The sequence below is a fragment of the Nipponia nippon genome, unplaced genomic scaffold (assembly GCF_047370975.1).
Source record: "Nipponia nippon isolate SJK-2023a ecotype South Korea unplaced genomic scaffold, ASM4737097v1 scaffold_8, whole genome shotgun sequence".
NCBI lineage: Eukaryota > Metazoa > Chordata > Aves > Pelecaniformes > Threskiornithidae > Nipponia > Nipponia nippon.
The window spans coordinates 10,488,832-10,502,089 of record NW_028262402.1 but is presented as its reverse complement, the minus strand read 5'-3'; the positions used below and the strand labels follow the sequence as shown (position 1 = coordinate 10,502,089).

The 13,258-nt window shown below is 42.8% G+C and overlaps 1 protein-coding gene across 5 annotated transcripts in view; it reads right to left on the bottom strand.

Moving 5' to 3' along the window:
• The window catches only part of SRFBP1 (serum response factor binding protein 1), an 88,763-nt gene that overhangs the window by 42,955 nt on the left and 32,550 nt on the right, over positions 1-13,258 (bottom strand). Inside the window, exons 1-2 of one of the 5 annotated variants that reach the window (XM_087741392.1) lie at positions 5,153-5,512; positions 2,864-2,979 (exon numbers count right to left, since the gene is read on the bottom strand). The exons of 3 other annotated variants lie outside the window; for them this stretch is intronic. The gene's annotated coding sequence lies outside the window, so the exon portion shown is untranslated. Of the gene's footprint in view, positions 1-2,863; positions 3,371-5,152; positions 5,513-13,258 lie in introns of those variants that run through there. One more of the 5 variants, XM_087741393.1, reaches the window with a different exon arrangement.

Genomic DNA, 13,258 nt, shown 5'->3' with positions numbered 1-13,258 from the left:
TTTAGGATGAGAACAATGTCGATGATACACTGATGTTTCGGTTCTCGCTAAGTAGTACTAACTAGTTGCTAAGTGGCGCTCACACTGGTCAAGGACTTTTCAGCTTCCCATGCTCTGCCGGGTGCACAAGAAGCTGGGAGGGAGCAGAGCCAGGACAGCTGACCCAGACTGGCCAAAGGGCTATTCCATACCATATGACATCACGCTCAGTATATGAGCGGGAGGAGATGGGGGGGGGGGGGGCGGGCACGGACCACGATCACTGCTTAGGGGACGTACTGGGCATTGGTCGGCGGGTGGTGAGCAGTCGTACAGTCTATTGCTTGCTTTATATTACTATTGTACTATTATTACTTGATTATTATTGTTATTATTACTATTACTACTGTTCTAATTTTATTTTACTTCAGTTATTAAACCGTTCTTATCTCAACCCACGAGTTTTCCCCTTTTGCCCTTCCGATTCTCTCCCCCATCCCACCGGTGGGGGGGTGAGTGAGCGGCTGCATGGTGCTTAGTTGCTAGCTGGGGTTAAACCACAACAGTCAGAAAAAGGTGGTGGGTAGGAATATTTAAGGAAAGTGGGTATACTGAGGAGACACGGTTATGTAGTCTCCTGACAAGGCATTCCTCCCTCATTCTTATCAATCAAGAATATCAAGAGCCAAGCCTCAGACCTCATAAAAACTGAGAACTGCATCACAACACATAGTCATTCAGCTTATCACTTCTTCTGTATACTTTTACTCCACACCTTAGCTATGAAGGCCAAAACATTTGTGTTTTGATAAAAAAAAGTCATCATTTGCTTCTAAGGATAAGCGCACGTACATATTGGCATACAGGTGTAAGTGAAATTTCCGTGAAGTAAATTCCATTCAGAAGCAACATCCTTACTGTCTTGACTGGAGAGCAATTATATACACCTGCATTTGCTCCAGGAATAATATATATTTGTTCAGACTCTCTTACTTTTCTCTGGAAGTATAACATTGTCTTTGTCCTGGTTTCATCTGGGATAGAGTTTATTTTCTTCTTCGTAGCTGGTATAATGCTGTGTTGTGGATTTAGTATGAGAATAATGTTGATAACACACTGATATTTTAGTTGTTGTTGAGTAGAGTTTACACTAGTCAAGGACTTTTCAGCTTCCCATGCTCTGCCGGGTACACAAGCTGGGAGGGAGCAGAGTCAGGACAGCTGACCCAGACTGGCCAAAGGGCTATTCCATACCGTATGATGTCATGCCCAGTATATAAACTGGGGGAAGAAGAAGGAAGGGGAGGACGTTCAGTGTGATGGCCTTTGTCTTCCCAAGTGGCCGTTATGCGTGATGAAGCCCTGCTTTCCTGGGGATGGCTGAACACCTGCCTGCTGATGGGAAGCAGTGAATGAATTCTGTGCTTTCCTTTGCTTGTGCGTGCAGTTTTTGCTTTACCTATTAAACTGTCTTTATCTCAACCCAGGAGTTTCCTCACTTTTACTCTTGCGATTCTCTCCCCCATGCCATTGTGGGGCAGTGAGCAAGCGACTGTGTGGTGCTTAGTTGCTGGCTGGGGTTAAACCATGACAGTCTTTGCTCATTATTTCAATGTTAATGTAATGTTTTCCATTTCAGAAACAGAAGGAAAGAAGTTTTTTCAAGTAAGAATTTGTTCAGTATCAAAAAGTTGTAATACTTCGGAAACAAAATGTTCATGAATTACTGAGGAATTATCTCCGACAAGGATATCACAGAAGAGGAATTCCATGGAAGTCCACGATTAGAAAAAAGTAAAAGGTATCAGTGAGCACATTCAACCACCTATCATGATAGTCTTGATAGACAAGCTGAAGAGAGATCATATTGTAAAAGTGAAAGAGACAAAACCCTGAACTTGAAGTTAGAGCAACCAACTCTTTTTCCCTTCTAATCCAATGCCCAAGATGCTTTAATATTCTTATGGAAAGGATGATAAAACACTATGATGCAAGCAATTAAATACAGAAATACATGCTTTCTTCCCCACCTCCTGTCATGAGACATTGAATGTCACACACATATCTTTGCCATTTTTGCATGGAAAATGTACTAAGGACCATCTGTTTACATCTTCTCTGAAAGAGGTCTATTTACTGGTAGTACCAGTTCAATAACACAAACTAGCACAGAACAGAATATCTGTAGGTTTATCAATTAAAGCAGTATTAACTTCCACTGTCCAGACAAACAGAGATACGGTACTGGTTCACACACTTGTCTAGCTGCCTATATTCAATATGGTTTATGATGCTCTTCCACACACTCTTTGGAAGGTAAATCTACAGCATAGCACAGTTATTCATGTATACAAAAACCTAGGCATGCAACTCTATTGACTTATTCCCAAAAGAGGAGAAATAACAACTGACCGAATGAGATGGTTTTCACTCCTAACTAAAGGTAAAATATTTTACTGTACATCTACAGTTTTACTATCCCTAACTTTAAAATTCCTCCTACTTACGCCTGTGTAAACATAGACTTATGTAGGCTGGAAGAAACCTCTAGATCTAGTGCAACGTTCTGCCCAAAGCAGCTCTAGACAGAGAAGGCTGTTGAGGGCCCTTGAGTTTTGAACACCTCCAAAGACTGAGATTCCACACCCTCTCTTTGCTACTTGTTTCAGTGTTTTATCACCCCAATGGTAGATTCACCCCCTCCTTCCCACACAGCAAGCCAGAATTCTCCAGGGTGCAGCTTATGCCCACCATCCTTCCACTGGACACCTCTGAAGAAAGAATGGCTCCATCTTCCTAGGCCATCCTAGGAAGCTACGGACAGTAATAAGGTTTGCCATTAGCCTTTTTTTTCATTAAGGGTGAACAAACACAGTTCTCTTACCTTGTACATCATATGCTCCTGCCCCTAACCAGCTTGGTGGCCCTCTGCTGGACTTGCTCCAGCATGTCTATGTCTTCTCTGTAATGGGAAGCCCAGAACTGGACACAGCACTCCACCTGCAGTCACACCAGAGGGGAAGGACCATTGCGCTGACCATGTACCCCACAATGCAGTTGGTGTTCCTTTCCATAGGGACACATTTTTGGTCTTATGCTCAACTTCTCGTCCACCAGGACAACCAGGCCCTTTTCCACAAAGCTGTTTTCTAGCCAACCAGTCCCCAGCCTGGACTGTGGCATGGAGCTATTCCGTCCCAGATACAAGACTATGCATTTGCTTTTCTTGTTTTTCTACCCTGTACAAATCCCTCTGAATAGCAGCCCTGCCCTCAGGCATACTATCCGTATCCCCCAATTTGGTATCATCCATAAACCTGCAGAGAATGCACCCCATATTATCATTTATGGCATTACTAACATACAAAACAGTACTGGTACTAGTACAGACCCCTAAGGGACATTTGTAACCAGCAACCAGCTGGATGTTCTACACTGATGATAACCCTTTGAACCTGACGGTTTTTCACCCACTCTTATTGCCTAGTTGTCCACTTCATCCCTCTCCACAGAATCATAGAATTGCAGAGTCTGGAAGGGAACCTCTGGACTACTACTCCAGCTAGAGGCTGGATCTCTAGTCCAACCCCCTTGCTCAAGCAAGTCAACTACAAAACATTCCTCAGGGCTATGTCCAGACAGGTTTTGAGTGTTTCCAAGGATGTAGACTTCACAAACTCTCTAAGCAACCTGTTCTAGTCATTAATCACTCCTACAGTGAAAAAGTTTCCTCTTAAGTTTAAACACAGTTTCTCGTATTTCAGTTTGTGCCCATTGCCTGTCATCCTATCAGTGGGCACCACTACTTCCATCAGGTATTTATACACATTTATAAGATCCCCCTGAGCCTTCTCAAGGCTCAACAGTCCCAGCTCTCTCACCTGCTCCTTGATGCGCTACTCCCATAGTCATCCTCATGACCCTTCACTTGTCTGCATCCAGGATGTCCATATCTTCCTTACACGGGGCAGACCAGAACTGGACTGAGCACTTCACATGTCTCTCACCAGGTCTGAGCAGAGGGGAAGGATCACCACCCTCAACCTACTGGCAACGCCTTTCCTAATGTAACCCAGGAGAGTCCTGGCCTTCTTTGCCATGAGGGTCCATTGCTTGCTCATGGTCAGCTAGCGTCCACCAAGGTCCTGTCCTATAAAGTTGCTTGCCAGCCTGTCAGCCCCCAGCACAGATGGGCGCAAGGGTTTACTGCTATCCACGGGCAGGACTTGACATTTTCCTGTGCTAAACTTGATGACGTTTCCTCTCTGTCCATCTCTCCAGACTGTCCACGTCCCTCTGAATGGCAGTGCAACCATCTGGCACACTCTTCTCGATTTTTTATCTTCTGCAAACTTGTTGAGCACACACTCTGTCCTATCCTTAGTGAAGACATTAAATACTATTGACCCCAGTATTGAACCCTGTGGTATACCACCAGCTACTGGCCTCCATTTAGGTGCTCTCCGTGCTGCTATCGAAACCTTTTACCTAGTCCCTGCTACTTCAGGTTGTCTGTGAGGATGCTATGGGATACGGTGTCAAAAGCTTTACCAAAGTAGAGATAAAGAACCAGTATTCATCTCGCCCACCAAGCTAGTCACCTCACTGTAGGAGGCTATGAGGTTAGTCAAATGCGATTTCCCCATTGGAAATCTATGCTGACTATGCCCAATCAGCTGCTTCTCCTTTATATTTTTGTAAATGGCTTTCAGCATTATTTGCTCTGTTCATCACCTCAGCAAATGAGGAGAGGCTGCCCGGCCTGCAGGACCCCTGACTTGCCATCTTGCCTTTCCGGAAGATGGGAGTGACATTTGCTTCTTCCCAGCTGTCAGGAATCTTCCCCCCATGCCCCACCCCGCCCACGGCTGGTCCCACCAGGACCTTTCAGAAATGACTGAGACTGCTGACAATGGCCAGCTTCCTCATCAACTCGGGCTGCATTCCAACCGGTCCCATGGACCTCTGTATGTCCACTGTGTTTAAACGTTCCCTGATCCTCCTCCACCAAGGGTAAGTCTTCCTTGGTCTGGACTTTCCCACTGCTTTCAGGGACCCAAGATTCCCGAGGGCTGCCCTTACCAGTAAAGACTACAAGGAAGAAGCATTGATTACCGTGGCCTTTTCAACATCCTTTATCAGAAATCTCCTGTCCGCTCACCAGCAGGCTCACCTTTTCCCCAGTCTTCCTTTGGCTGCTGATATTCCTGCAGAAGTCCTTTGTGTTGCCCTTCATGTCCCTTGCCATATTCAACTACAGGTGCACACCTGAACAGGGTCTCTATATTCCTCCCAGGCCATCTGACTCTGTTTCCACCTTGTATGCTTCCCTTTCACGTTTGACTTGGTCATGATCTCTTAGCTCACGCTGCAGGCCTCCTGCTGCCTTTGGTTGGCTTCCTTTCTGTTGCAATGGTTCATTCTGGAGGTTGGAGGTGGTGACACCTGAAAAATCAACCTCTCCTGGACTCCTCTCCAGGACTGTTTCCCCATGGGATTCTTCCAAGCAGCTGCCTGACAAGGCCAAATTCTGTTCTGCTCAAGGCCAGGGTTGTGATCCTGATGATTTTTTTTGTTCCCTTCTCTCACGATCCTGAATTTCACCATCTCGGGGTCACCCTGACCTTCACCTTGCTGACCTTCTTTGTCTGTATCAAGTCCAGCAGACCATCTTCCATCGTTGGCTCCTCAGTCACCTGTATTGGAGAGTTATCACCAGCGCTCTCCGAAAATCTCCTGGATTGCTTGACAGCTGTGCTTTATATCACTGCAGCAGATAGTGGGGCAATTCAAGTCTGCAGGAGCCTGTGGACATGAGGCTTCTTTTAGTTGCCTGAAGAAGGCCTCACCTATGCCCTGGGGAAGCTGTGTGCAGCCATGGGGCAAAAGCTGGTGGCGGGCCCAGCTAGTACTGGCATGGGAGACTGCCTGGGGACACCCTTTTGCCTCTGCCCCTTTCTGGTTTGCGTTTTTCCCCATCCTCTCTTGCCCTGGATTTCGTTGTCCTCCTTCTAAAGCCTCCTCACATACAATGTGGAAATTGGCCGGATGGGTGCTAACGTGTGTAGGGCCATCTCCCACCTCCTTCCAGTCCACTGGCGTCACGGTCTGCAGCGTCGGCGCCTCTGGTGCTGGCCTGTAGACTGGGACACACATCTTCCACCTCCTTGGGGTAGAGGTCTTTCTGCCCAGCCAAGGTGGTGGGGGAGCTTCCTTCATCCCCTCAGACGGGCTGGGGCAAGCCCCTGGTCCTGGGCCACATGGGGGGGGGTGGGGGGGGTGTCCCAGGAGGCAGAGGGAGGCAAGGGCAGGAGGAGACAGGCAGAGCACTGATGGCAGAGCACCAATGCTGTGGGTGCTGGTGGGGAGCATGGTGGAGATCGGACACTAACCAAGGCTGGGCCTTGCTGGTACACAGCACCCTGAGAGGGCAGGCTGCTACAGTGCTTTGGCCCGCAATGCAGGGCATGCGCGCACCGCCGTGGGCAGCCTTTGTGTGACGGGAGCTGCGTAACGTGGGGAAGCTGTGCTTTGCGGAGGGGATGGTGTGCATGAAGCCATCTGGAAGGGGGCCTTCATCTTTCTATCAGAAATAGGGGGGCCAGCAGGACTAGGAAAGTGGCTGTCCCTTTGTACTTGGCACTGGTGAGACTGCACCTCCAATAATGTGCTCAGTTTTGGGACCCTCTCTACAAGAAGGACATTGAGGTGCTAGAGTGTGTCCAAAGAAGGGCAATGAAGCTGGTGAAGGATCTAGAGAACAAGTCCTATGAGGAGCAGCTGAGGGAGCTGGGGTTATTTAGTCTGGAGAAAAGGTGGCTGAGGGGAGACCTTATCACTCTCTACAACTACCTGAGGGGAGGTTGTAGCAAGGTGTGTGTCAGTCTCTTCTCCCAAGTAGCAAGCGATAAGACAAGAGGAAACAGCCTCAAGTTGTGCCAGGGAGGTTCAGATTGGATATTAGGAAAAATTTCTTCACCGAAGGGGTAGTCAGGCACTGGAACAGGCTGCCCAGGGAAGTGGTTGAGTCCCCGTCCCTGGAGGTATTTAAAAGATGTGTAGCTGTGGTGCTTTGGCACATGGTTTAGTGGTGGACTTCACATTGTTACATTTACTGTTGGACTTGATGATCTTAAGGCTCTTTACCAACCTAAATGATTCTATGATTCTATTACCTGTTTCTGATCATGTAGTGTGTAGCAGATACTGACAATAATATCGCCCATAGTGGTCTGTCTGGTAATCCTGATCCTTATGCTCTTAACTAGCTCATTATCCATCCCAAGGCAGAGTTTCATGAATTCCTACTGCTCTCTCACGTAAATGGCAATCTTCCCTTCCTTGGCTGCCTGGCCCTAGTTTGGCTATAAGAAGGTTACAGAGGATTGTGTCACAGGCTTTGCTAAAGTCAAGGTATACAACACCTGCTGCTTCCTTCTTGTCCATAGAGACATTCATCTTATCACAGAAGATAATCAGGTCAGTCAGGCACAACTCACCCTTGGTAAATTCATTCTGGCTATTCCCAGTCATCTTCCTGTCCTTCCTATTCCTGGAACTGGCTTCCAGAAAGACTTGCTCCATACCTTCCCAGAGATTAAATTGAGACTGCTGAGCATGTATTTGCTCAGATCCTCCTTCTTGCAATTAAGCATGATGTTTCCCTTTTTCCAAATGTTAGTAACCTTTTCAATTATTGTGACCTTTCAAAAACAATGAAAGTAGCCTCCTCATGATATCAGTCAGCTCCTTCTGCACCCCAAGCACAAGGCATCTGGTGCCATGGACTTGCATGTGCCCAATTAATTTATGCGTTCCTTAACAGCATCATCTTCTGCTGTGGGTAACACTTCACTCCCACAGACTCTGCTTGTAGACTTTGGAAATCGGGAAGCCGAAGGGCAGAACTGACCAGTAAATATGTAGAGGAAAAAAGCACTGAATATCTTAGCCTTTTCCATATCCTCTCACTCAGCTGTGGACCCTTATTTTCCTTTAGCTTTACTTTTGCTGCCAGTGTACTGATAGAAGCCATTCCTGCAGACCTTCACATTCCTCAGTAGCTAGAAATCCACCTGAGTTTTTTATTTTCTAACACTATCTGTATGCATTCAAGCAGTGTCCCTACGTTCCTCACAAGTAGTCCATTCTTGCTTCTACCTTTGGAATTTCTCTGTTTGGGCTCAGGAACACACCGTTTATCTATGCTGTCGTCTTCTGCATTACGTTAGGTGCTCTTTACATCATGTCTCCTACTTGGAAGAGCTTTCTACTTCAGCCCTGACAGAATTTGAGGTACCCATTAAATGAACATTCAGAGTTTGTATAACAAAAATAATCTGCCTTGATAGGGCATATGTTACTTAGAAAAGCCAGAAAAGCCACGTAATGCCATTGACAAAGTGGAATGAGCTGCTGAGAACACAAGCAGTAGAAGTCAGTGTTTCCTAAAAATGCCTGACTTATTGCACGTGTACACCTGAGTAATGCACACATGGATCTATCTACCACTCCAAGCACCAAGTTTCCTGCATTACTGAAGAGAAATGCATCATACATGGGTAACAAGTCAGACACTTGCCAAACCAAGGATCTGCACTGCTCTGTTGAAGGAGGGCTGAATGACTTCGAGTTCTACCCCTTCTTCTTTCCCTGAAATGGTCTGTAAGTGGCATCTGGCCCATACCATTTTGAAAGCTGGACCACTCCTGCCTCTGTCTTTTATTGAGAAGCATCAAGGACCCTTCCTAAGCTGATTACACTAGATTTTAAGAGCTTTCCATTACTCTTTCAGAAACCTATAAAGGTTAAAGATTCTATAACATTAATATGAAAGTGTGCTATCTATTATGAAAGAAAATATGCAAGGCTGTTGTTGGAAAAATATGCTATGAGAAAGAAAATGCAAAACTGCAAAAAAGTGCATTAGTCCTTTCTCTTACTTAAGAATTCTACAGTGAGATGTTAACTGAAACCACGTTTACAGAAGATGAAAGCATTAACCAAAAAATAAACCACTACTGTTAGAGCAAAATGATACGGCTTTTTAAAAAAGCCTGGTATTTCAGGACTAAAAAATTACATGCAAAAAGACCACACTAAAAGAAAGATATATCAAGCTCCTTAGGCGGACCTACTCTAAAATCATCAGTTACCCAGTCCTGAGTAAAAGCCTTTTCTCACCCATATCACTATTACTTTCACGAAATTGGATGATTTTTGTTCCAAGGCCAAAGACTGTGAAAACATCCTTCAGATTGAAGCTCTACCTATACAAAAAAATCTGGCTTTCAAAAGCTTGACAGTAACACTAGAGTTCACACTTAACTCTACTTCTGTTTCTACCTTGCTAAAATACAAAGTTGAGAGAAGATAATTTAGAGTAAAGCATTATTTTTTCCTGTATCTTTTGTACTGAACTCATTATTCTACAATAAATATTGTGTTTTAAGTGTATTAAAATAAAAACATTGAATTGACTTATCTGATTCTCCCGTGATAATTTTCAGGATAGAGAACGTATCTTTCCAAGCCATTTAACAATGGTTGCAATCAACTGCTGCTCGTTCCCAACACCTGGAAGACATTTTCCCTTCAAGCATTGCCAATAACCTTTCTTCCATATCTCATTAATGGGCATCCTCCAAACATAGTATTGCTACAGCAACACGTGCCACAATACTAAGGTTTTCATTGCAAGATAAAGGCAAAAATTACTCCTAAATACCCAGTGAAGAAACCACATAAAGTTGTATTAAAACCTAATTTCAGCCAAGAAATGTAAACAATTCAGCATAAGCTCCATGTTGCTAAGAAATCACTAGACAATGTTATTTTTTTGTAAAGAAACTTCTTAAAATATCATAGCTTCCTGAATATAGTAAGAAGTATCCACAATGGATAGTTAATCCATTTTGACAGTATCATCAAGCCTGACAAAGAAGTAAAAAATTCCTGTAAGTATACACAATTTTTTATTTTAAAAAAGTAGTATCAACGTAAAAGGACTAGAAAGGATCATACTGTTCTTTTTTCCCCAGCTTTCATGAATTGTTAAATAAATATTTTATACGGTTTTGGCAATACAAAATCTGAAAAACTCAAAAAACAGTGTACTATTCCAATAGCTTTGAGAACTCCTGCAAACAATTAACCCAGTTCCTGCATCCACGTAGCTGGAATTTTTAACTGCTCTGATTTCCCACAATGTTTACTTCTGATTGTTGTGCTTGAGACATTATTAATTTTATTTTCCAATTAAGTTATTTTTAATCTCCAGTTCTAAAAATGAAAACATATAGAATCAAAAATTACATGTCATTCCAACAGTAACACAACAATATATCCTATTTACAAATTCAAATAACAAAAAATTTCTTAATACAGCCCAGCACCAACACTTCCTAGGTTTTCAATATATGCAGGACTGTGCATGTGTGATTATGTATAGGATACAAAAAAAAAAAAAAAAAAAAAAGGTAGACACAGGCACAGTATTTAACCTGAAAAGTGAGCATCTAATTATGTCCCACTCCTAGGAAACAGTATATTTACAGTGAAATTATGTCAGCAGTGTCTGTTTAAAGTCTACTTGAAGACAGGAAAAAAGCATCCCCAAGAGTTAGTGATCAGACAGAAGTTATCAAATAATAGCAAGCATTTTCTCCTTCCTATAATATCAGATTGTAATTAGTAACGATCCACATTACAAAGAGAAGTTAAGATCTTGTAACTGAAATTCACATTTGTCTCATTCAGAAGGACAGCAGCTCTTACAAGTCCTGCTGAGCTGCAGGCAGCCAGCCTCTAACAACAGATGCACCATCAGGCAATTGATTTTTTTTTTTTTGTTGCAGTCAAAAGAAAAATAACAGTTGTTCCATGAAGTGGCAGAAGCCATATTGAAACACTGTGCTGACCAAGAAACAGATTCCTTAAGTAAATGAACTAGTACAAAAGGTTTGTGGGTTTATAGGCAGCTGAATGCAGAAATGTAATTCTTAAAGCAGCAAGGAATTCTCCCTTATTGGGATTTCAACCCCTCACATTTTTTTCCTTAGTAAGAGAAACTTAAGCCACTGCATGAAAAACTTCAATAAGACGGACAACTGTGTCAAGGTCCAAGAATTTCAGTATCTCTTCCCTGAGCTTGAAATAAATTCCCTATGAAATGGAATCCTCATCTCATGCATTCTGAGGTCATCAGGATACATAAAGTCCTTCACAAAAGACCCTGTTCATGCCAGCAGTCCCCAGAAGGCTTTTTTTTTCTGGATATGCAGTAGGGGACAGGTGGTCTAAGTCTGTTCTTGAGTGATGGAAGAAAAATGCATATTTAGAAAGAGGTGTGCTGTCTTTGGCAACTGAGAAAAACTCAGGAAAAAAATTGTACTATTTTCCTTTTCTTTCAAAGATGCGTTTTCTTCAGTCTACAGCAACCCTTTGTGCCTTCATCCAATCAATAAAGAAGTTCTAGAAGTTGTAAGTAGCCATCTCAAGAAATCTTTTAATCTGAAAACACACATCCTGTCAGACGCTGGTGTAACATCCACTTTCTGGCTCCCAACTGCTTTGGCTGGTGTAATTATTTTTGTTGTTTTTTGTCTTTTCAGCTGAACTTCTCTTCACAGCTTGCTATACCTCTCAAGACTAAACATTCAGTAAGAGAGAAGGCAGACATTTTTTCTTCCATAAAACATGTAAGTAGAAGATTATGGTCTATTTCTGTATGTTACATGGAAAATGACCAATTCCTATATTCTGCACACAGTCAATCAGTTTTGAAAGGATCTGCATTTCCTCTGACAAGTGTTTGGGATCCACACACTGAAACTCCTATAATAGTCTGGATAATACAAGCCTGCTCTTAAGTTGCAATTTCCTTATTAATAAGGAATAATTTATTATTAACTACCTTATTAACCATTTCTATTCTGTCCATTCTTTCCTAAAAATTCTAAAATATCCATTCAGGTTTTGCAAAGAGTTCTTTGTGCATCCTATGAGCAATAACTTAAGACAAAAGGTTGCTGGGAGTGACGTTATACCAACATAAAATCTCCCACTATCTCAAATAATATCAATTATTTTCGTGAAAGCTGCCTTGTTACTCTCGCATGCTGAATGAGGAATATTTCTATGCCAACTCTAAAAAGCTCTCTTAGTCTAGAAATCAACAGTGGTGAAAAAATATGTAAACAACTAGTGCCTTTCAGGCTGTGATTCATAAGAAATAGGAATTTTTCTTTCATCTAAGAAACAAATACACTGTAGAGATAGTAAGTGTCTATTTGTTAATTTTTAAAGACTAAAAAACCCCAAGAAAACCAATCTTTTTGCTATAAAAATATTATTAATATAAGGGTGCATTTTTTTAACAATAAACACCAATTACAGCACAGTTTCTGTTAAGTGAGCGCATTTACTAGCCACTTGCCTGAGAAGTGGGAGAGCTTTTCCTCTCTCAGCTGCTCAATTTGAAGACTCCTCCCTTTCTATACACTATTTCAAACCAAAATTTGTTTGCCTTCAGCTCTCCAGATTACGAATCTATCCTCCCTTGACAATCACTCTTAAAGTTAACACTTACAAGTCCTGCACTCATTAACACCAACTGAAGAAACAGCTTGAATGTACTTGGCCAACACAGTCCTGAGTGCAGGCAGCCTTTAAGATGTCTGCATGAGCCAGTCCTGGAAGGAAAAGTACAATGCGGACAATGTAAACACTTCTGGGAGATGTGTGCAGAATGGATCTTTCAGCAAAACCCTCTCAGGAGCACTCACAGAAGCCCCATCAAACACGGGCTTGTGAGCTCAGTGCTGCACCACACCTGATCACTTGATATATACTCTTACAATTTGAGAGATGTTTCCAGAATCTTCATCATGCTCCAAATAAACACATAAATGTGTCATCAAAAAAAAGAAAGAAAAAAGCAATTACAAGACCAAGTTTAAGACTGATGGCAAGCCAGAAAAGCAGAATGCCTCAGTATGGCTGTCATGTTGCTTGACCAGTGCTTTACCCTTTAATACAGTGCTGCCCATTTTCTTTCCCCTTTACTGATTTGTGAGGACTCTTGTTTTGTAAGTACTGTGCTAAAAACCCCTATTATTCCACCTGATGAATCTGGCACAAAGCACATCTAAATGGGTCAATGAAGCCTTTCCAGTTACCAGCTTTTTTGAAGACTAAGATCTGTGCAAGGATCAGGAAAGGGAAAAAAAGGAGAGAAAGGTTAAAAAAAAAAAAACAACAAAACCCAAACAAAACAAAA